Source organism: Sciurus vulgaris (assembly GCF_902686455.1).
Source record: "Sciurus vulgaris genome assembly, chromosome: 11".
Classification (NCBI taxonomy): domain Eukaryota; kingdom Metazoa; phylum Chordata; class Mammalia; order Rodentia; family Sciuridae; genus Sciurus; species Sciurus vulgaris.
In genome coordinates this window covers 42,711,544-42,735,568 of record NC_136472.1, presented here as the reverse complement: position 1 = coordinate 42,735,568, position 24,025 = coordinate 42,711,544, and the positions used below count along the sequence as shown (strand labels likewise).

Below are 24,025 nucleotides of genomic sequence, written 5' to 3'. Positions count from 1 at the left end.
CAGAATGACAGAGGAATGATGGACAGAGAGTCCAAAAGAAGAGCTAAAAGAGAAACCAGAGCAACCAGAGTCCATAATTAGCATCTTATTAGAGACAAAGACTGAAGAGTGAAGACTGGCATGATGCAAATGGTAGAGAAAACTTGAGAACAACTACAGTGTTTGTGAAAGAGATCAAGAAAGAATTGGGATAGATAGCATTAAAAGTTTTGCTTAGACATGAACTAATACTGTTTCATGTATTTTGAAAGACTTTGATAATGTCTTAATTGAAGTTCTAATTATTCTTGGTTAAAGTCTGATATAGTTGGAATATGATTTCCTGGGGATAATATTTTCAAGGAGCTTTGTGGCTTATGTAGATTACAGAAGGAATAAAGGCAAGAAGAGAAAAGGAGGGAGAAAAATACTACCTCTTGGGTGCCACATTGGATGCTATAATGGTTTCAGTGGAAAAGCACAAGATTGCCCTTCAGAAAAACTTTAAAATTCTGTCTGGTTTTCTATCATTTTGGCTTCCATCCTGGATGAGACTCAGGTTTACAGGATGCTTGGATCCTTTCTTGGAAAATTTTAATGTTTCTATTAAAGTCACATGCCTCCAGTTGTCTTTATTTTCTTTAATTATAAGAGTTTTTATTTGGGAGGGTAACAAAACTAATTTTCACTATTTTATGCTTTTGAAAACTCTGAGGATGGCATACACGGAAACATTTCATATTATGTATTTAAGTAAATTTTATTTAAGTGCAGAGAAGTAGTCAAGTTCACACAGATAACTTAAGTGAATATGGTTTTAGGATATGGTTAGAAGGGTTCAGTGAATCCACAGGAGGACACAGAAATACCTTTGCTTTTTGTCATATGCAACTGTGGGGCAACTGGAGAGTCAATGTTTGAAGAAATTTTATATCTATAAATGGAAGGGAGAAACAGCTTACGATCACTAACTAAAGAAGATGTAACAGGGGCTGGTTATGTGGCACTACTATTTTAACAATGATATTGACACAAACTAACTAAACATGGATGATTAGTTTTAATAGGATTCCCTTTTTTCTCAGAATACTGGACTTGGGCTTCAGTATTCTGAGAAAATTCAGGATATATATTGTAAGATTCTAAGTCACCTCCGACAATTTGGCAAGTAGACACAATATGTAAAAAAGAATAAATGCTTCCTGAGTAAAATTTAAATGTTTCCTCTGTTACACCCCCTTAATACAGATGGCCCCTTTTGAAAATTTGATAGTCTTATATATTTCCAGAAATTCTGAGTAACTCAAAATTGACTTTTAGTTCTGAATAAGATTACCAAACTTATTTTTTATCCTCTATATGAAAATTTGAGCTGAATTTTTTTTTAAAAAATGACAGAAAGAATTTCCTTTTTATTAGATTACAAATGAAAACTTTTCCTCACTTTCTCATATAAATGGATATCTAAGATAGAACAAAAATGCAAGCTGACTTAGCCAACAAAGGTCATTATCAGAACAACTGTGCCTTGTGCTAACTCCCTTGGAGATAGATTGTAAATGACATCAGGGCCTCTGCTATGTTCTGAATTTTATCTCTCCCAAATGCCTAGCCTCCAAAGCAATAGTACTGGAAGTCTGCACCATTGGGAGGAGTTAGGTCACGGGAATGAAGCCCTCATGATTGATATTAGTGCCTGATAAAAGAGGCCTGAGAGACTCTTGCCCTTTCTACCATGTGAAGAAACAGTGAGAAGGCAACATCTCTGAACCAAGATGCAGTCTCTCATCAGAATTTGAGTCTTCAGGTGACTTGAACTTGGATTATCAATCCTGCAGAACTGTGAGAAATAAATTTTTGTAGTTTATAAGCTGCCAAATTTATGGTATTTTGTTATAGTAGCTCAAACAGACTAAGACAGCCTCTTTTCTCCCAATTTGCACACGATATTAAATAATGGAATATAATTTGAATTCTCAGTGTCAGAGAAACTACCAAGATCATCTGCAGAATTCTCTTTTATGTCCACCTTTCTAATCATTAGTCATGCATCACCTTCTGAAAATATTACTCAATATTTAGAACCAAAGTTTAGGGGACTTTTTAATGATAGCATACAGGCCCTGATTTAACTATAGTCAGTGTCACTTGATGATAGGGATACATTCTGAGAAATGTATCATTAGGTAATTTTGTCATTATGTCAACATTATGAAGTGTACCTACACAAACCTAGATGATGTAGTCTACTATACACCAAAACTATAGGCTCAATGTGTGTGTGTGTGTGTGTGTGTGTGTGTGTGTGTGTGTGTAATGGCCTGTACTCCTGTACTCTCAGGGCCATGATGAACAAAAATAAAATAAAATAATAAAATAAAATAAATAAAATAAAATAAAATAAAAATAAACAAAAACTTCAGAAACATGAGATTAAGTACAAGAGAAAATGATGCAATCAGGAGACAGACAATTTTTATATATAGGAGTATATGCTAAATATTGATGAAATTATAGAATAAAATCAGTAACATGGTCTTTTAGTATCATTATTAAGTATTATATATTGCACATAATTGTATGTGCTGTAGTTTTATACAACTGGAAGCTCAATAGGCTCATTTACACCAGCATCACCACAAACACGTGACCATAAGATAGTTATGACACCACTAGGTGATGGGAATTTTCAGTTACATTGAAATCTTAGGGAGGCATCATTATAGATGTAGCCTATCATTGATTAAAATGTCATTATGTGGTACAGGACTATAAAACCAAATCACATTTAGTAGAAATATGCAGTATTTCTGATTCAGAAGAAGAAATGTCCCAACCACTTATACTCACTTTCTGCAAAATCATCTCTCCTGAACTGGTAGATCATTTAAAAATTTTTATTTTTATGTGTATGTTTTATTTACTTTGTATTATTCATTGATTTCTTTTGATAAAGGTTTGTTGAAAAACCTATTTCTGTGCCAGGAAATGAGTTTAGCATTGAAGATGAAAAAAGGAAAGCCTACCTTTACAAGGTTTACATTTTAATTTTTGAAAATCTCTCCCAAGAAGTGTTACTTGAGCTTCATGTGAGTACTTTGGTGCTAAGAATTCAGAGATAAGATTAGTAAGGTAAATTAACAAACCAGGATATGATTTTTAGTAAAAATCTAGAGAGATATGACCTCTTCATATACAAAATCACATTTAATTTACTACTATGCTCTGGTAGAGACTGAAAACTCAGTCTTAGGATGCCAGATGACCTCAACACCCAAGCAGCTGAGTTAAAGGAAACATGGGCTTGGTAGTAGATGCTGGAAATATAAGTAATAGCCATGATCCCATGACCAAAGGAGAAACAGGGACTTCTAAAATCTACCTACATCATCCCCCTTAGAGTTTACCTTAAATTTTGTCTGTTTTTTTTTTCTTTCTTTATCCTATTTTTTATATGTAGTATTGGCATTTATTACAATTTACATTAATCGTTAAAAAATATCAAGGAACCCATCATGGAACTGGAGACAGAATGGATGTAGAAACAAATGACAAATATATATGCATGAAAGCTTATTTTATACCAACGCTTTTCTCAAGCACTTTGCATATATTAAATCATTAAGTCTTTCTAAGGAGCCTAGGGTATCGGTGCTTGTGAATTTTTAAAAAAATGAGAAAACAAAGAGCAGTTAGTAGATTGTCTAGAGTCAGAAAACAAGAATTTGATGAAGCTTGAGTTTTTACCAGGCAGTTCTGACTCCAAAGTCCTCAATCATAAGTACAGTGCTCCAGGGCTCCTGACTGGATTGCATAAATCAACCTGACTTTTTAAAGAAACCTTGAATACCCCTAGATCCATCAGATCACAGTAGCTACATGAGAGAGGTGCATGCACGACAGGCTGAATCAGCTACATTGCACTGAACTACCCCCTAGTGAAACACCTGCTATAAACACTGTGTTCCTTAACTTTTAACAGAGAGGGATAGATTATTTAATTCTGTGTGTAGAATAATTGCATTATGTTAAACATTTGTTGCTCTTGTTGTAATTTGAAATTTAAATATCTTATAAGTGTATAATTTGATATTGGATCAAAAAAGGTGTGAATTTTATAGTAGATATTTTTCTTCAATTTGGGCATACGGGCTCTGAATATTCTTTCTATATTCTTTCTGAGGCCTCAAATGCCCTTACAGAAGCTACATATTTTCACTTCCTCACCAGAAACATTATTCTCTCAGTCTAAATGGGCTGCTATAAAAATCCCACAAGCTCAATATTTATAAACAACATGCAAGTATTTCAGAAAGTGGCAGCAGCTCTGAGGTCAAGGTGTCAGCCAGTTGGTGTTTGGTGAAGACCCTCCTTCTGGTTTACAGAAGGTGACTTTCAACTATTTCCTCACATGATAGAAGAAGGCAAATGAGCTTTTTGGAATTTCTTTCATAAGAGCACTAATTTTATTCATCAGAGCTATGTTCTCCTTACCTAATCACATTCCAAAGGTCCTACTTCTTAATATGATCACCCTGGGATTAACATTCCAACATATGAATTTTGGGAGAAAACAAAAATTCAGACAGTAGCAATGTATCTCTGTCAACTGATTTTATTTCTGAAACTTAAAAAAGCATAAAATCATGCATGTCATATTTCTCTTCATGAATAATTATGTGATATTTAAATCTGAACATACCTATCTCCTCGATCACCTAATATTTTTTCTTGATGTGATTATTCAATAATCTTTCTTCTAGCTTTTTGAGATATATATATATATATATATATATAGTATACATGTATTATCTGTAGATACCTTAAGAAGCTCTGGTTCATTATCAAATTATTTTAAAACAAATGATCCACAACAATATTAATGCATTTAATGCAACAAAACATTCATTTTAAAAATGGTTAAAATGGTGTTATATGTATCTAATCATTTATCTTCATTATCCTATTTAACCGTCATAAAAATGGAAGCTATGATTATCCCATTTACAGTTGAAGACTATTAAGCCAAGTGGAATTTAGTCACTTGTCCAAGATGCATAGCTACCAATTGTAGAATTAAGACTGGAACCCAGGTTTGCTAAAGTCAATGCCCATATTCTTTTCTGGGGAGGTGGGTACTGGGAATTGGAATCATGGGCACTCTACCACTGAGCCACATCCCCAGCACTATTTTGTATTTTATTTAGAGACAGGTTCTCACTAAGTTGCTTGGTGCCTCACTTAGGCTAAAGCTGGCTTTGAACTTAAGATCCTCCTACCTCAGTCTCCGGAGCCACTGGGATTATAGGCGTGTAGCACTGCACCCAGCAATGCTTATGTTTGTAACCATTGTCCTATGAAAGTTTCCAATTGATAGTCTTACACTAGTATACTCCTGTGGTGCCAGACTTTAAAGGTTTAAGATAAGTAATATAAAAGTTTGAATTGATTACAACCGAACCTAAAGTCTGAGGAATTGAATTAGAGATCTGGATATTCTCCATCCTGTGAATTCGAGCCATCTTCCAGGGCTGAGGTATCCCCTCCACAACACAAAGAGTTGCTACATCAAATGAATCAAGGCTCTCTACAGCTTCGTCCTTCTATGTTCTAACAACTCTCTAATTAGAAGTCTTTCCTCTTATTTGCCCTGTTAAAACAGAAATGTGTAAAAAAATGTTAACTATTCACAAAGCTTTGAAGTTGTCCTCACATCCTCCTCATCCCCCGACTCCCTGCACCTGGGTAGAATCACACTCTAACTAAGAGACCAAGAAACTGTTTTATGTGCCAGGCAGATGATCCAAAGTCAAGTTTCAGGAGCTGCTGTTTAACTGCAGGTTGAAAATCAGTATTCCATGTTCCGTATTCACCAACATACATACACGAAAATATGCACAAATAATTTACTACAGCACATGGTATTTTGATTTCAGAAAAGAGATGCCAATGAGTTAGGTTTTTCTCAATGTTGCCTCATAAAACCAAGACATTCTATGGGGCAGCCTTTGGACCCAAGTATGAGAAAGGTGATTGTTACTGAACTGTAGAATTCTCCCTAGAAATTTAGGTTCACTACAGAGGCCCTTTTGTCTTTGATCTTAAACAAACAAGTCAGTACCATATACCAGGTCCCCCCTTGTGTATGGCTATTATGCAGACTCTACTGTTGCTAGTACACTCATTACCCCCCAAATTTTAAGGATCTAAAGACTGGAAACTTGATTAGAGACTATGCAACCCATTATAGTATTTGAATATGATTGAATATTAATAATAAAAATAGTAATACTTATACTATTTAGTCTTCATTAGACATTGGGATAAGAGGTTCATAAGTATTATCTAATATTATAATGACCTTTTGTGATAAGTACCATTGTTAACCTTTTGTGAAACTACCATTATTATCATCTTTATTTTGTACACAAAGAAACTGAGGCTAAGAGGTAGAATTATTTCCCCACAGTAACATAGCTAACATTGTAGGTCTGCTAGACCTAGATCCTAGGCTTTTAACTTCTTCATCATGAAGACAATGATTTCTATTGAGAATTAGCCCTTCTAAAATATACATGAAATAAAATCTTATTTAGAAATTCTAACAGTGTGACTGAGCTTATCCTCTTTATTATTGAAGAAAGGTTCTTTTTAATCTGAGAAGGCTATCCACTGAGACTGCATTTTAGTGGGGAGAGACAAAGGTAGACAAAACCAAAATTGGTTGTGTGGTGGCAATTAGAGAAGATCAAAAATACATGTGGACAGAAATAGTGATTTAACTTCCAGTCCAGTGCTCAAAGCAAAGACTAAATTGAGGACCAAAGCCAAGGTCACTTACTGGGCATCCAAATGGAACAATTCAAATGAAGAAGGAATTCGTGAAATCATCAGTCAACAACAACCAAAGAAAAAAATGTGTCTGGGAATTGGTCCCTCTAGAAAAATCGGCAGCAAAAATAGAGGAATTGGTACTATATAAAAAATAAAGATGATCGTATAAGACCTGGACTGCTTAGAGAACTTAAGTCATGCCTACTTAATAAGCTATGACTCTGTATCTAAAAATATGCACTAAAACAAAGCTGGTAGAAATACCAGTTCTCTCAGATCACTTAAAATAATGTTGCAATACAGAATAAATTAACTCTGATTCTGTCCAGAATTTGAAATAAACACCTAGAGAAGACTAAATCATCAGACTTATAAAGCCATATAGATACATCTATTAAGTTGCACTCAGTAAACAACTGTCTGCTCTGAAATTAAGCGTTGCTGAACTAAACCCACCTACCAGGAAATAGGTGTTGAGAAGAGTGCTGGCAGGGTGTGACTTGCAGACCACAGGCTTAATGGTGATTTCTCCTGCTGCACAAACTAACTCATTTCTATTTAATTAGTGGAAAATATTTTTCATGAATATTTTGAGTCCTAGAAATAAAATGGTGAGTACAATGGACAAGATTCCTGCCCTCACTAAATGCACAGTCGATGAGAAGAAAGAAGTCCAGGGTCAATGACAGCAAAATGGGATAAGGGCAGGTTGCAAGGGAACCTACCCAGAACTGAGGGGCTGGCAATAGCTTTCCAGGATATTTTTTATCTTGTGCCCTCATGACCAGAAGTTTTTAGAAGGAACTATTCAAAATAGTCATGACAAAGCATCTAACCAAAAGAGGGAATCGCCAGAGAAAATTTGAGTTCAAATTAAAAGTAAAGAAATTGATGTCAGCAAGACAGCAGGTTCTTACAGTTGAGAACATAATGAGGAAACAAAGAGATTGCTGTGCAAAGTCCTTCACCCATAGATCCAGTTTCCATTTAGAGAAAACAGTGAGCTGATTTAGAACTCGACTGCAGTCATAGGCATTTTATCCATGATAAAGTGGTAGAAAGCTTTATAATTCACGTGTATTTCAGGGAAGATGCTTCCCAGTAGGCCAGGGTCTTGGGCAGGCCAAAGCATTTTTCTGGAGAAGAGGAAATCCCATACAGTTAAGAGGTATTCAGACTCCATACATTGGAGGCCCAGCTTTAGCACTAACTATGTCCTTAAGAACTTGGCCTGTTTTCTTTATGCTTAGTTTCCGCACCTGAAATGAGGGATGAAATTATTAACATCCCCATCATAAAGTTAGTATGAAGGAAAATGAGGAAATCTGGTAAAATACCAACTCCAGTGTTTTGCATACGATCAGGAATATTGTGGTGGCACCACAATCACCACCACCATCTTTATTCTCATAATTATACGTGTAATCTATAGTTATCAAGGTACACCCTCACAGTGCAGAATTTGGGAAAATAGAATGTCAACGACAAAAAATGAAGCCTATGAAATCTTCAAGGATCTTGAATAAGACTATTGTAACTTACTGTTTGAACAAATGAGAAAGTGCTAAGAAAACACAATAGAGTTATCAGGGTCCTAATCAGGAAGCCTCGTAATTCTCTTGTAAACTTCAAATTTATTTTAAGAGCAGCACAAATATCAATAGTTTTTTTCTCTGATGGACCAGGCAGGCAAGTAAATGAACATGCATATGCCGTGTGATAGCTATGGTAGAAACCGAGTGGAAATTTGCCTTGGTCTTCAATGTACTTTCCATACCTTGAAACACAGAAAAAATATACATAGCCTACATTTCCATAAAAAGAAAGAAATGAAGCCTTGGCTTCTTTTATCTTTTGTTAGTGCATTTTAGTTCATTGGGTTCCTTTTGACAAAACCATACATGCATGGAATTTTATTTACTCCATTTCAGTCCCTGGTGTTGGTTTCATTCACATCTTCTCAGAAGATGTTTCCAATCTCATTGCCTGTAAAATACCCATGATTTAGGTCACCATTGCACAACAGCAGTAGTTTTATAAAATTAAATTATAAAAAACAGTACATTTAGATTCTACCCATGCCAGTGTACATGGTTCAGTTCAGTGTACATTTTGCTTCCTCCAACACAACTCTTTCCAGAAAGTTCTTGCCTTTGGAAGGTTCAGAGTTTGCTAATCATTCACATCTTGACAGATTGGAAGGAAAATCGAGTCTATTATTGGTCAATTTGGCAGAAATTAACAAGCAAGCAGATGTAGGTTTTAACAATATCCTTAAAGGATAACATGTTTTTGCTGATAGAATTGTTTGTGATAGGAGTGGAGAATTTCTGATGGACCCTGAGATGATAAAGGACAGAATGTGTTATCTTAAGACTTCTTCATATATCCTGTCATTCTGAAAGTGCAGTTTAGCTAAGAATGTTGACAATATTTGCTGTAAAATTGGCTCAGATGCTCGCTGGAATGGTCCCAAAACTCAGAGGACAGCAAGACCATCACAGTGGATGACATCTGGCTCTTGCATTAATGAAGAACATTGGAGTTTTGGCCTTGTTGCCAAAATCACTCTCCAAAGGTATTAAAAGGCTTAAATATGTCCTGATGTCTGAAGACAAATAGCTAAACCCCATAGGAACAAGATTCCAAATCAAGTAAAGATATCATATACAAAAATTAAGTAAGCATTCCATTCTCATGCCTCCAGCACCTCTAATGAGTTGTCCATTCCATACATTTTAGCCTTTCCAGGTTTCCACCTACCACACCCAGAGTGACTTTCCTGTCCTGATTTCTGTTGGTCTCCCCTCCTCTCTAACTCTCCTCTCTATCCTTTCAGATCTGGCTACAGATCTATCTCCTTTTTAGAATAGGCCTGGATTACAACACCCTAGAGTATAGTAATTACCTTCTTCAAACTCCTCCACAATCCAGTTTATAAACCTCAAAGAAAACCAAAACCAAAAATAAGATGATAGAGTCGATACATGTAGAAAAGCAGCTATAAGTATGTATTCACAACATAAGTTGTCAGATAAAGTTAGTAATTTCCTGTAGTTATCCACTAAAATTGTTAATGCATAAAAGGTAAAGACAAAAACAGAGAGAGGTATAGGTATTGATGTTTGATAATAAAATGTGCAAAAGAAAAGCTTAAACTAAGTAATAGATCTTTGTAACTCTAAGAGATTTTAAATACAGACTATTTCAGCACAGCATGTAGAGTAGCAGTGTTTCTTTTTAGCATATCAGGACTCAGTGACCAGATTCTTTAAGCCTGTGCTCAGTTATGCCTTGCCATGTTCTTTATATTTCATTCAGGCAAGAACTGAGTATCCTGCCCTGGTAAGAGATCACTTCAGTGCCTGCATTTCTGCCTGAATGATCAGTTGGCAGGCAGATAGGCAGCTGGACTTAATGTTTGATAGTTCAAAGGCAATTTCACCTGAAAGTATATAAACTCAATAGAAATATGTGTAAATAAGGTGTTTAACATAGTTTCTAAAGAAGAGTCATCTCTAGATAGTAAAGAAGAATCTTTAGAAATTTTCTTAGGAGCCATGATTGACATTAATTTGCTTCTGAGTTATTGTGGAAGATATGCTGTTGATATCATAGCTATTTATGGTAATGGAATGGATTCATTGCAGAACTTAAACTAATATATCAATGTATCTTCCCCGCAGATTACTTGTGTGGACATATGATAAAGAACTGATTATCCTGTTGTTGGATATAATGATGTCATTCCTGCAGCTAGCTTCTCAAAATACAGGCTATTCCCACCCCTCCTATTCCACCCAAACCTCAGACAAAGTAGTAGTGAGGGTATTATCAAGAACAAGGGGTTTAAGTACACATATGTGCATGGGTACATGCACACACACACACACAAATACACATCCCATATACTCTGAATTCTTAGGTCAAAATCCATGTCTTTAGACTAAATAAAACAAATAGGATTAGATATTTTTGTTTGTTTTCAAACAAAATTTTCTAAATATACATTTTCTGAATATGAAAGAGGCAACTAGGGGTATTTATGCCATAACAAAAAAATAACAACGTAAAATGTGTTCCATACCACAAGGAAAGAGAAGGGCTTTTATTGGAATCCATGGTGTGCCCTACCTTAGGGCTGAAAGAAGTAAATAGGGTCTCTGTGGGAACTTGGGCTCTTTATCTTTCCAGAGGCAAGTTAAACAAGGAATGTGGAATCTGTGCATCTCCAGCAGCAATCTTGGCCAGATTTTTGGCTTGGGACTGAGTGGACTGTAGAAATCCAGGGGTACACAGAGACCAGCTGGCAAACTTGCTGAAACATTGCTTCTCATCTATCAAATACCAGCAGCCTATAAGGGCACTTCATTTTGACTTTTCATATTCAGTTAGAATCAATTAACATGTAATACTCTAGGACGGGGAAAAATATAACAATCCCTACTTCACATGGCAATTTTAATTTTCTTCAGCCTCTTCACTTTTTCTCCTCTCTAGTTTTTTCTTCTCTACATTTTTTATGCCTCATATTTTTGCTACAACACTACAGTCAGATGACAACCTATTAGTATAAGCCTAAACATGTATTTATATTTTTTATAATAAGCAAAACTCTAAATACCATTCAATTGGATGAGTATAGGTGTTTGATAAAGGTTGGCTATACAGTTATATATAATTTGAACCTAGAAGAGCAACACTTGACTGTACTAGTTTGTCCTATAGTATCCTTTAGAAAATCATTTAAATTGCATCAGCTTCAATATAATATAATAATAAGATAATACTTTTATATCCATTGTGATGATTAAATGAAGTCGTAAATAAGAAAGGTTTTTTAATCAAAGCACCAACTCAATAAGGCATTATTGAAAAAATCATAAGATGAATAAAATTATTTGGAATAATGAGGAAGATCTTCTATTCTGGCAGCTGTAATCAATAGCACTGAATTTAAATCCCGTATCTCCTATTTATTAACTATGTGAACTTTGTCAAGAATCCAAACTTGAAAACTCAAGTGTTTCATTTGTAAATGCAGAATGATGACACTATTCTATCTAACAAAGTTGTTTGGTTGGGTTTAAATTACATTATGAAGATGAAGGCTTTTAACACAATGCCTAAAAAAGTATAAGTGCATAATAAATTATCAACCAGGTTCCCACTGGAAAACATATGACTCACACAGTACAGAATAATGTGAGGAGAGTTGAAGAAAAGGAAAATCTGCAGAAGGTGGTGGGAAACTACAAAAGACACTGAAAGGCTATTACCTTTACTATTTGGGAAGGGATGAAGGTATATAGTTACCTGATCCAGAAGAGGAAGACAGAAAAGAGCTAATATTTCTGCTAGGACTCAAGAACAGCTTGCACAGAACTCATTGTCTTTCTTCTTTCCAATTTCTAGACAAACTCTACTCACAAACCCAACTAGATCTTCGAAGGCCAGGAAGTCCATCGATGTACTCCAGGGTTGGGCAATTTTTTAGAGAATCAGATGGCTAGATATTTTATATTTACAAGCCATGTGGTCTCTTGAACATCTTGAAGATAACCATAGACACCATGTAAGTACTGAGTATGACTGTGCTTCAACAAAAGTTTATATATATAACCCAGTTACAGTTTACAGCAATCCTACACATTGATCAGATTACTGGTGCAAAGAAAGTAATCCTATCAGATAGAACCACACTTTTATGACTTCATTTAATCTTAATTACCTTTTTTTTTTTTTTGGTACCAGGGATTGAACTCAGGGACACCATTTGACCACTGAGCCATATCCCCAGCCTATCTTGTATTTTATTTAGAGACAGGGTCTCACTGAGTTGCTTAGCACCTTGCTTTCCTGAGGCTGGCTTTGTACTCAAGACCCTCCTGACTCAGCCTCCTGATTAATTACCTTCTTAACAAGATATCTCCAAATACAGTCACATTATTTAATGTGACTGTATGTTAAGGTTTCAACCATGAATCTGGTGAGAACACAAATCTGTACCAAGGGTACCTAACCACTGAGAAACCCTTTTTGAATTAAATTAAATTTTTTATTATTTTTATTATTTATTTTGAGACAGGGCCTCTCTAATTTGCTTAGGACCTTGCTTAGTTGCTGAGGTTGGTCTCAAACTTGCAATCCTCCTTCCTCAGCTTCTCAAGTTGCTGGAATTACAAGTGGGTGCCACCTCTCACAGCAGATACACAAAACTTTCATTGGTTCACTGGTAAATAATGGAAATTTTTATTCTTTTCAATCTTTATGTCTGACACTTAACATTCCTTATCTTGTTGTACTGACTAGGTCCTCCAGGATGAATTTCTATAAGGACAGTAAGAGCAGATAACCTTGTAACATTTTTAACCTCAGTGGTAATTCTTTTACTATTTTCACTCATACAATGTTTGCTACAGAAATTCTGTAAGTACTCTTTATCAGAAAGTATACTATTATAACCAGTTTTTTTTTTTTTTTAATTTACTCCTAAGAAGGGTTGGATTTTATCACACTTCTTACACCTCATGGATTTTCTACTTGATTCTCCAAAAGTGATAAATTTCATTATTTCTGGTGTATAGCTAACTCAGACATTGTTCCTTATCCTTTAATTCTGTTATATTTTGAGGGGTTTATTATGACATATTTATTCATCATTTTGCATGTCATGATTTGCTGTAATTCACTCTCTGGTATTTCTCCTTTCCCTTCCCCACTTTGCTCCCCTTTTTCCCTTCTATACTGTTCTGATCTTCCTTCTATTTTTTTAACATCTATATTTTTCTTCATTGATGAATTATAACTACACTTAAAAGTGAAATTCATTGCTGTAAACATGCGTAAAGGATAATTCGGTTGACTTTATCCCCACTTCTTTGTCCTTTTGCCTCCCTCCCCCCTGTTCCCCTAACTCAGGTATTTTCTGTATATGACTCTGCTTTGATGCTTGTGGCAACTCAAAGCCAGTTATTAGCCTTAAAGTCACAAACAGGAATGTCTTTAAAATATAGAAGTGAAAAAAAATCTTCCCTGTATACAGTGTTCAAAAATATGTTTTGTTGCTTGTCCTGGCTGGACTAATAGCCAGATCATAGTCATTCTCTTCTCACTTGTAATGTTATCACTTCCACAAATTTAATTATATCATATATAATAATGGAATGATATAATATTCTCTATATTAAAGAGTATACTATTTTAGCACTTTATACTCTTAATATTCACTTATATTTACTGAGGACATTTACTTCATCTTAGACACAGAAAGAAGTCTCACTTTAACCCTAACATCAAAAAAATGAAGAATGATCTATAATAATATAACTTTTAAAGAGTCTATCAGAGTGCTAAGGTTGCAGAGCAACCAACTAGCTTAAAACATAAGATAAGATGGACACATACAGAAAAAGACAAGACACAGCACTTGATTAGCCAAGGCATAGCACAGGAGACAATATGGTCACCTTAAACACAGGTGGAGATTCAGCTGAAATGTTCATCAAATTGCTAAAGGGCAATGCATACCCAGGTAAAGATCAACTGTGACTGGAGAAATTAAGAGTAACAACAGAGCACTATCCCTGGGGAAGGAGTAAGATGACTGAAAAGCCTTACTTGAGACTTACTAACTACAGAGAATGCCACCCACTCTTGCCTATCAGCAAGTGTTGAGGCAGAGTAACGCGATTCCACCCCCACTGGGAGAAGGCACTGGTGTAGGAAGAAGCTCTCTCTGAGGAGCAATTTCACAGTAAAAATCTGAGTCTAGGAGTGCAACTGATATTTTGAGAAAATCCTTCTACCACCTCATTCTCTACTCCAAACAAATTGTGCCTAAGAGGAATTTGAAGAATGTGGTATAAGACCACTTTAGTGTTTTTTTTTTTTTTTAATTGTAAACAAATGGGGTACAACTTGTTTCTCTGGTTGTACATGAGGTAGAGGCATACCATTTGTGTAATCATAGATTTACATAGGGTAATGGTGTTTGATTCTTTCTGTTATTCCCCTACCCCTCTTTTCCCTCTAAACAGTCCCTCCTTCCTCCATTCTTGCATCCCTCCCACCCCCCATTATGTATCATCATCTGCTTATCAGAAAAATCATTCAGGTTTTGGTTTTTGGGATTGGTTTATCTCACTTAACATGATATTCTCCAACTTCATTTACCTGCAAATGCCATAACTTTATTATTCTTTATGGCTGAGTAATATTCCATTGTGTGTATATATCTATATATACCACAGTTTCTTTATCCATTCATCTATTGAAGGACATCTAGGTTGGTTCCACAATCTGGCTACTGTGAATTGAGCAGCTATGAACATTGATGTGGCTGCATCACTGTAGTATGCTGATTTTAAGTCCTTTGGGTATAGGCCTAGGAGTGGAATAAATGGGTCAAATGGTGGTTCCATTCCAAGTTTTCTAAGGAATCTCCACACTGCTTTCCAGAGTGGCTGCACTAATTTGCAACCCAACTTTAACGTTTAAGTGAATATCTGCTATCAATTATTTCTATAAAATTTATTTTTTCATTTTAAAATATATGTATTTTATCTTAATTTTCAAAATAATATCCTGCATCACATTTCACTCTGCCCTGGAAGCTACTTTATTTTAGGATTTTAGAGATAACCTTTCTATTCTCTTTCAGTTTTTACTATTTCTATTGACTAATCTGCTGTAGTTCTTACAGTTACTACTTTGACTGTAATTTTTCCTTTCGTTGCTTTAAGATTTTAGAGTTGTCTTTGTTTTCCAATAGCTTCGCCCTTGTTTGGGGTTTATAGAGTTTCTTTAAAGTATATTTTCATTACTTCTGAAATATTCTCAGTATTCATTCTTCAATTATTTTGACCTCATTGTTCTCTCCTCTCTAGTTCTTCAGTGCCATGTAGGTAGACTTCTTCATTATAAGGTAAATATTTCTTATACTATTTTCTGTGTTTTATTTTTTATCTCTGTGTCTTGGATCAATGTTGTATGTATGTATGTGTGTGTGTGCAATTTATCTGTGTTATAGATCAATAATCTCTGGTTTTGTCAAATCTGGCATTAAATCAATCTGTTGCTTTATTAATTTTCATTACGGTGTTTTGGATCTCAAATTTCTATTTGATTACTTTGAGAACATTTATGGTTTATTGTGACATCCTACATCTTGCCATCAGATAAGAAAGAAGATGTTTAAGAGATAATATTAATCATAGCTCTTTTAAAGAATTCTGTTTCTTTTACCTGATTTATTTTATTATTCCTAACTATTGGTGAGTTTTGTAATTTTTTTGAACATATGAAATTTAGAACAAATAAGTTCTAAAAGTTCTATATGAGTCTTTATGTCTAGAAATAGATACAATTGGTTGTTTCAAAAAAGTGTAAAATTTGAGCTGATATATGCCTTATATTTGTTATATATTTATATTAATTCTACATATACCTATTATATTTAATGCATATGCATATATAAATTCAAAGTGAATTCAGAGAAAGGAGAAATCAAAGTAGGTATTTTAGATGAGATAAGAATAATATTTTCATCAAGCAACACAGAGAAAACACTGGGCATGTAAGGTAAAATAGAAAAGGCTAAAAAACAAGGTGCAAAATGCAGCAGTGGTTCTAAAACTGAAGCATGAATTGACTCACTCAGAGGTCTTCAAATATAGATTTCTGGGCACCAGAGTTCCTGACGCAATAGATCTGGGGTGGAGTCAGATAATTTGTTTTTCTAACAAGTTCTCAGCTATGCAGCTGCTATTATTGTTGATGCTAGTTTGGAAACCACAATTTGAGAACAACTAATAAAGAAGAGCTACTGAAAGAATAGTGAAACAATGTGTAAACAATAACAGAAGCAGAGTTAAATTTAAATAATAAAGCCTTCAGCAATTATAATATGCTTCATTTAGCTGAAGCATAGGACACAAGTTTAAAGTTCTGGCATGTAGGATCATCAGTAATTTGTTACCAGAAGTAAGGAAAAAATTTCTAATTTGATACAAAATGTGATAGTAGTGCAACTAGTAAGAAATGTAATTACATTATAAATCAGTTTTCCTGGGCCAGTATCCTGTTGGATCCATAACTTTGTAAATAGTGCAATTTGCCTCTCCAATATCCCTACTAAAATTTAGTCTGATTAGTTTAAGAGCCATTAGCACTTAGTTGTGTTCCACTATAATTGAACACATTAATAATTATAAAGAATAGCATTACTATGCAGGATTTTGCTTTAATTACATACCACATGACATCATTTTCCATTGACTACATTTTTAGGACAGAGCATAGTTGAACCACCACTTATGATCTAAAGAATATAGGCAAAGTAACGTTTCTTTAAAATAAAGAATATAGGGAAAATAATTTGATAAAAATATGCACATAGAAAAGTTAAATTATATTTAGATGCAGTGAAGTATTCACATTTGTAGTTTAAGGAAAATAGAAAAGAAATATTGGCTTGATAGTAAAATTAAAATCAAGGAAAACTTCCAAATAATCAGCAGTTAAAAGACTTTATTTTAAATATTAAGTAAAAAATGTAAATATGGAAAACAATAGTCAACTCTCTCTTCCTCCTCTTTGCTGGGTGAAGTCTATGTGCCTTCAATGATTACATGATTATTTTCTGTAAGTGAAATGCAAGTGACTGTTTTAGGAAAGCCAGACAGAGTTTAGAAGGTGTGCAAACCCTAGCAAGACTCTCTGTTTGTCCTTCTAGGCTAATTTATTTGTGGGCAATGGGTTAACTGACAGCATTTCTGAGAATTATTTTACAGATAAAAATCACTGTGGAAATTGCCAAAACCCAATACATTACTACATTAGCAATTTGAAAAGGCAATGAATCTGGAGATAGACTAGATGAAAACCTGGGGAAATGTCAATTGTGATAACATCAATAATGAAATCCATTCTATTCAGGTGTAGATGAGATTCAGTGAGCCAACTCTCTCAGCTCTTCAAGATGATTCTAAAACGTCCAATAGTTTCCATCACCCTCAACCAGGGTTTGATCTGCTAGCGATGAAGGAAAGGCAATTTGGGTTTTTAAGCTTTAAGCACTAGGTCAGCAAATCCCCTATTGGTTCTTGGCTGTTTTAAATAATTAAATGTGTGATTTTATTAAGCAGACATGAAAGACAGAGGCATTAAAATACGCCATGGGACTCTGTGGTACAAAGAACCATTCTGACTTAATCAAAATAGAATGCTCTGCTCTTTGTAGTAAAGCATCAAATTGTTTGTGGTTACCCAGAAGGAATTCACAGAGCCTTGGAATTTACTGCCTCCTTCTACACGGTGTAAAGCACAGTGTGCACTCTCGGAATGTTCCAGTCTTTGATGTCAAAGAAGCAGAGTTTCTAGACCTCCTGGAGTTGATGGGTTACTGCTCCTTCTGGATCATGTTTGAACTGCAACAGCTCATGAAGCTGTTAGGTAATACTCCCATTACCTCAGGGATGGACAATCTGTCCACGTGGCAAACTTCCTCATCTCTCCCTAATCTAACCAGATAGCAAAGAAGTTGAACTACATATTTATTTATCATAATATTTGTTGGTAGATTTATGTTTTTCCTTCTTTAGAGCTAAAGCAAATTAAAATATCAAAGATTTTTTCCCTGCCACAAACTAAGCTTATTTTACTAGTGTGGAGTCCTTGATGAATATTTTCTATGTGGCAGAATTCTCCCATATGCAACTTTTCTGTCTTCGTTCTTTCAATTCAGGATATGGCAAACTTTAAAAGGTTAAACCATGGATACTTTAGTATTTGCAACTATACGATCTCTGTTATAACTACTTAACTCTGTCATCAAAGCAGCACTGAAGTCAGAATCTGACAGACCTGGATTTGACTTCCAAGCCCACTATTATAGGACTTCAGGTAAATTATTTTACATCTGTGAGGCATAATTCACCCATGAAATGAAATAGCAAGCTCTTTCTCATACGCTTATTGGGAAAGTTACTATTGAGTCCCTTGTATGTGCCAGGGACAGTACTACACAATTTCATAAAGTTCCTCACCCCCATAAAAACTGCTTATAGATGTGTTAATAGCATCTAGGGAAGTTATGGCAAGAGGTTCAGAAAGATTATCTGTGGGTCACTCAGTTCACAGTTACAGGGCTGGGACTTTGAATCATCATTTCTGAGACCTTTGTTTCTTCTAATCTGTGTTATCTGACTAACTTCTTGTTAGGAATGAGAGGGCTTGCGAAAAAAGTGATTTGCACATTTTGTGGCCTGTGTTAGGTACTATATAAACATTGGTCTTCTTTCTCACCTTAGAGAAGCTATCCGGGGCTCATTAAGGACAGCATTAGAAAGATGACCCGATAAATCTTCTCATGGAGATGAGAGAAGAAGGAAGAAACCCATCAGTTAATATTGATAGCTCTGAGTCAAAAATTCAAGAGCTGTTTAGCTCTCACGCAAGGGCAGTTTCTGATGAGCAACAAAATAGTGCTGAGGACCTGCGGCCTGGCTGCAGACAGGAAGTCTCCACAGAGAATATGTGTCTGTTAAATTTTCAATTCCAGATCCCATATCAAGTTTGGAGCATTCTCATTACTTTCAGTGGCATCTGTTCAGTCTGCCTAGGAATGAAGGATATGACATTTCTCTCACTTACTTCTCTTTTGTCTCAGCATCCCCAGGTGAACTGGAGGATATGGCAAGGATGGTGCCAGAAAGTAAGCTTTCACTGAGTGCTCAGTAGCTCCACATAACCCCAAAGAACACAACACCCGCATGTTTTCCCTTCATCTTTTTCTTTTGCAGAGTGGACTTTTTTGAGTTTCAACATTCCTATCTACAAGCATTCTATGGAGTTCAGGAGAACTTTACCCAATTTCACAAGTCAGGTGGACATTTTTATTAAGCACTGTTACAAAAAGATACTGACTCAATTGTGGTGAGGCAGGCTGTGCTGTGCCAACACATTAGGCCTGAAATGTCCATGATGTAATACAAAAGCATTTATTTCTTGTTCTTATAAAGTCTCATGTTCTTTTCTCCTCTCTGGAGAAGCTAAACTCTGGCAGTTTCCAGGCAGTTTCCGTAAGAACTCAGAGGTTTGGGTCCAGAGGTGGTATATATTACACAGATGTATAGCCCCTTGCTCAGATCTGGTTACATGGCCTCTGCTCATTGCAAAAGAGGCCTGGAAATAGAAAATAAGGGTAATTACACAGAAATCCAAGCATTTAAAAATGTCTCTGCCAGACATGCCTGCTGATAGCTAGAGTAATAGAAATACAGATTTATTTGAATACAAAACCATTTATTGCTCTTTTTCATTGTGTTTAAATACCAATGGTATGTGAGTATATGTGGAAATGTTAGTCAACAAATGCAAATCACATTATGCTGGGCTGAATTTGCTCTGGTTCTTGTCCTTTGCAAAATACCTTCATCCCCAAGTAATGTAATATCTAGGCTGTTCCATGAGGCAGAACCAAGGCCAATAATAATATCAGTAATATCTTATTACTGAAAGATAGACTATGGCTTTAAATTGGTGGAGAAAGTAACTGCTGGGCCTAGGTTTATATTTTCAGTAGAAGCATACTGAAGGGAAATCTGGAGCTCTGGAGCTGATGGATAGGCTCCAAGCTCATTTTTGTTCCTGGGAAAAAGGTAGGAAGGTCTGATCTGGATCACCAGTATCCTCAAACACAGGACTAGGTGAGAAGAGCCTGTTTTCCACTCTGCTCTGGCATAAAGTGAGGTATGCCATCTCAGGTGCTTACCCAAGAGACAGTAACTCTGAACAAATTCTCTAATAGGCTAACTTTTATAGCTAGGGTTCTTATTTCTTCTAAATGTAAGTATATAATAAGGTTATTTAAAGTGACCAGAGTTGATGACCATACTGGGCACTTGGTTAAAGAAGTGAAGACTTTTCCTGCTCCTCTGAGTGACTTGAGAACCCTGATAAAACCAGGCTACCCACTCAGGGCAAAGAGACTGAGGATGATGTGCCTTGTCTTGATACACAGCTGTAATACAGGTAACAGAAACTAAGCTTAATCAACTTAAGATATCACCCACACCAGAATACCTCCAGTCCTCTTACTGGGAACAGAGTAAAAAGTCCAGTAGAGTTATAAAGCAGAACAAATGAGGCGAGGTGTCTTTTATGGGGTAATGAATAATCATGAGGGAAAACATCTTTAATTGGCACAGAAAGAATCATGGCCCTTAAGGGAACATAGGTCTGAGGAAGGAAGCAGCAACGAGTTAACAGTGGTGATGTGGTGGCATTGCAGAGAAGTAAGAAGAGAGAGGGAAGGATCAGGAGGGGCGTTGTTGAATTAAAGACCCAAGACCTCAGCTGAACTGGAGTTGTAGGGATAAAGGGTTGATTTCCTCATCACCACTATGCCTGGGACGTACTGGAAAGCAGGAACACAAAGGTGAAGCTGAATTCTCTACAGCAGCAGGAATAAGATGGGCTGCCATGAGGAGTGAGATTCTTGTTAATGGAAACATTTAAAAGGGGTCTGCTCTAGTTGGGTGTTGAATATCCCCACAGGCTCTTGTGCTAAGGACCTGGCACTCAAGGGGATGCTATTGAGAGGTGGTGAAACCTTTGGAATGTACATCCTTGTGGGACGTGCTTAGATCATTTCTTGCCCTGGAAGAAATTTTGAAACCCCAGATTGTCCAGTCTCTCTTTTGTTTCCTGGCTTGTGATATAAGTACTGTTACTCTGCCACACACTCTCTGCCATTGCTGTTTGGCACTCCAACCAGGGGACCAAAGCAAGCAAGCCACTAGGTCATGGTCTGGAACTTCCACAATGCTGGGCCAACATAAATCTTTTTCTCTTTACAAGTTAGCAGTCACAAGGCCCTTATTATAGTGATGCAAAGCTGATACAGGGTAGAATAATCACTTAACCAGGATACTGTAGAAAACTTTAAAAATTTGGAGGATGCCTAAGTTTCCTTCTGACATCTATGGAATAGTGAAATCTGATGACCATGGGTTCAGTGATGTCAGGTTTCTTTTTTCTTGTGTGTGTATGTGTGGGTATGTGTATGTGTGTGTCCTCTTATTATTCAAAACACTTTAAATTCATGGCTGTGTTGAGAATCAGAAAGACAATGTACAGGAGGAAGAAACAGGAAGAGATGAGCACAGTGAGCACATTGCCTAACAGATTATTACCGTTCTCTGCCTATTTCTGTCCCTATCATCAGGCAAAACCATAATATTAAATAACTGCTCCCAATCCACAATGGCAGTACTTCTTTTAATGACAGACTGAACCTGGGTATTGAGCTGAGATTAGTTGGAAAAACTGCATTTTTGTCTTTTTCACTAGAAACCTTGGCAAGTGAAGACAAAGTTTGCCAAACCCACTGCACCTCTCTACCACTGGGCTACTGCGCTTTCTCAGGAACCTGCCCAACTTCTACTCTGGACAAACTGTGATTCACTTCCCATGCCAGCCAGATACTCATCTCCTGCCTCCGAGGAAGAGAAGGAGGCGGGTGTCCTGACTTCCCTTCCCCTACAGAGGTCCTCATCCTTCTCCAAACCTTGAGCCTGCTCAGGGCTTCCACTGAACCACTCACGTTTCCTCCCCAGGCCTCGCATATTGCAGCCCTGCCTCATTTGGATGCAGTGGGCCTTGCATCCTGCCAACATGATTTTTCTTTTTCTCTTGATCAATAAGTCATAGGTCTGTTTGGCCTTTTCCCAGCCATGAGAGGAGCCTGGCTTCCAGTCAAAAGGAAAAAATGCCCAAATCGACTCTGCCTTTGCCTAGTATTCCTCTCTCACACACTCCCACTATTGTGATTGGTTCTCCTTTCCTGTTTTTTTCTTGTTTTGTTTTGTTTTTTTGTTTTTTGTTTTTTTTTTTTTTTTGATTTTACATCAAAGGGAGGTAAGAAGGAAGGGGATAAAAACAGAGGAAAGGATGGGAAAGAGGAATGAAAAGAGCAAAGGATGGAGAAAGGAAGGAGAAGACAGGACAAAGAGTGAAACCGTTATGGAACTGCTTAAGCAAATACAGAAGGAAAGATAGAAGTATCTTTTCATTCTGGACAGAGGCTCATGTATGTGTGCTTCCCACAGTCTTGAACTAGGAGCCTCAGCCTAAGCCTTCTCCCATTCCCTTCCAGGGGTATTCCAGCTCTCTCTAATCAGAACCAGAGTTCCCAGCAATGCCTCAACGTCGGGTTCACCCATAGGTCCTCAGACTCCCAAACCTGGAAACAATAATGGAATAACTGCTTTCTCTCTTGACAAAGAGCTATTAGCTGTTGACTGCTCCCTGTGATCCAGGCTCTGCTCCAAATGCTTGGCAAGTGTTCTTGCCTCTAGTTTTCATCACCTCCCTGTAAAGTATTACTGTCAGCTCCACTTTGTGATGAAGAAACAGGTTAACTAACTCGCCTCAGGGTGTGCAACAAGAAGGAAGTCATGATTCAACCCAAGAGGTCTGCTGTTACTCATGGCCCAAACCCTCCCCTGACACTGCCTCCCATGAAGGAAAAAAGGAAGAGGTGTCAAATGTTCAGCCTAAACTCCTAAAGCTTTGTCTGCTCCTCAGAAAAAGGATGACAGAAAGGATGGGATTTGGGGAATGCAGTCCCTCTTTTCTCCCCCTAGGAGATGCTCTGGAGCAAAGTGGAGCCCAAGTTTGTTTAAATCACAGAACTTCAGAACTAGAGAAAAATGTATTCAAATTTTCGCTTTACAAATGAAAGCCTTAAAATCCTCAAACCTGAGCAGACTTGAAAGATTAATTTTTTAAGTGTAATCAAGATCAAAGCTGTAGAATCAAGAACCTTAGAACTACAGGGAGCAGTGATACACATCTGTAATCCTAGCATCTTAGGAGACTGAGATAGGAAGATCACAAGTTCAAGGCCAGCCTCCACAACTTAGCAAGGCCCTTAAGCAACTTAGCAAGATCCTGTCCTAACATAAAAAGAAAAAAGGATAAAAGAGCTGGGGATGTGGCTCAGCGGTAAACAACCTTAGGTTAAATTCCCAGTACAAACAACAACAACAAAAAAAAAAACTTAGAACTAGCACATATCTGATAATCCATCTAGTCTAAGCCCTGCCTTTTTTATCCACCCCATTTTACAAATGTGAACACTAAGAAGCTTAAGGAACTGGGCTATCTTTGAATTAGTGTATCTAATTTTCTGCTAAATGTGGAGAGA

At 36.4% G+C, this 24,025-nt stretch overlaps 2 long non-coding RNA genes across 3 annotated transcripts in view; one reads left to right on the top strand and one right to left on the bottom strand.

Annotated features, from left to right (window-relative positions):
• The window catches only part of LOC306640709, a 157,711-nt gene that overhangs the window by 78,251 nt on the left and 55,435 nt on the right, over positions 1-24,025 (bottom strand). The window lies entirely within an intron of this gene.
• LOC306640710 lies at positions 1,556-22,579 on the top strand. The gene is made up of 4 exons (XR_013757869.1): positions 1,556-1,821; positions 18,086-18,267; positions 18,560-18,717; positions 22,168-22,579. It is a non-coding gene; the product is annotated as an uncharacterized lncRNA (long non-coding RNA).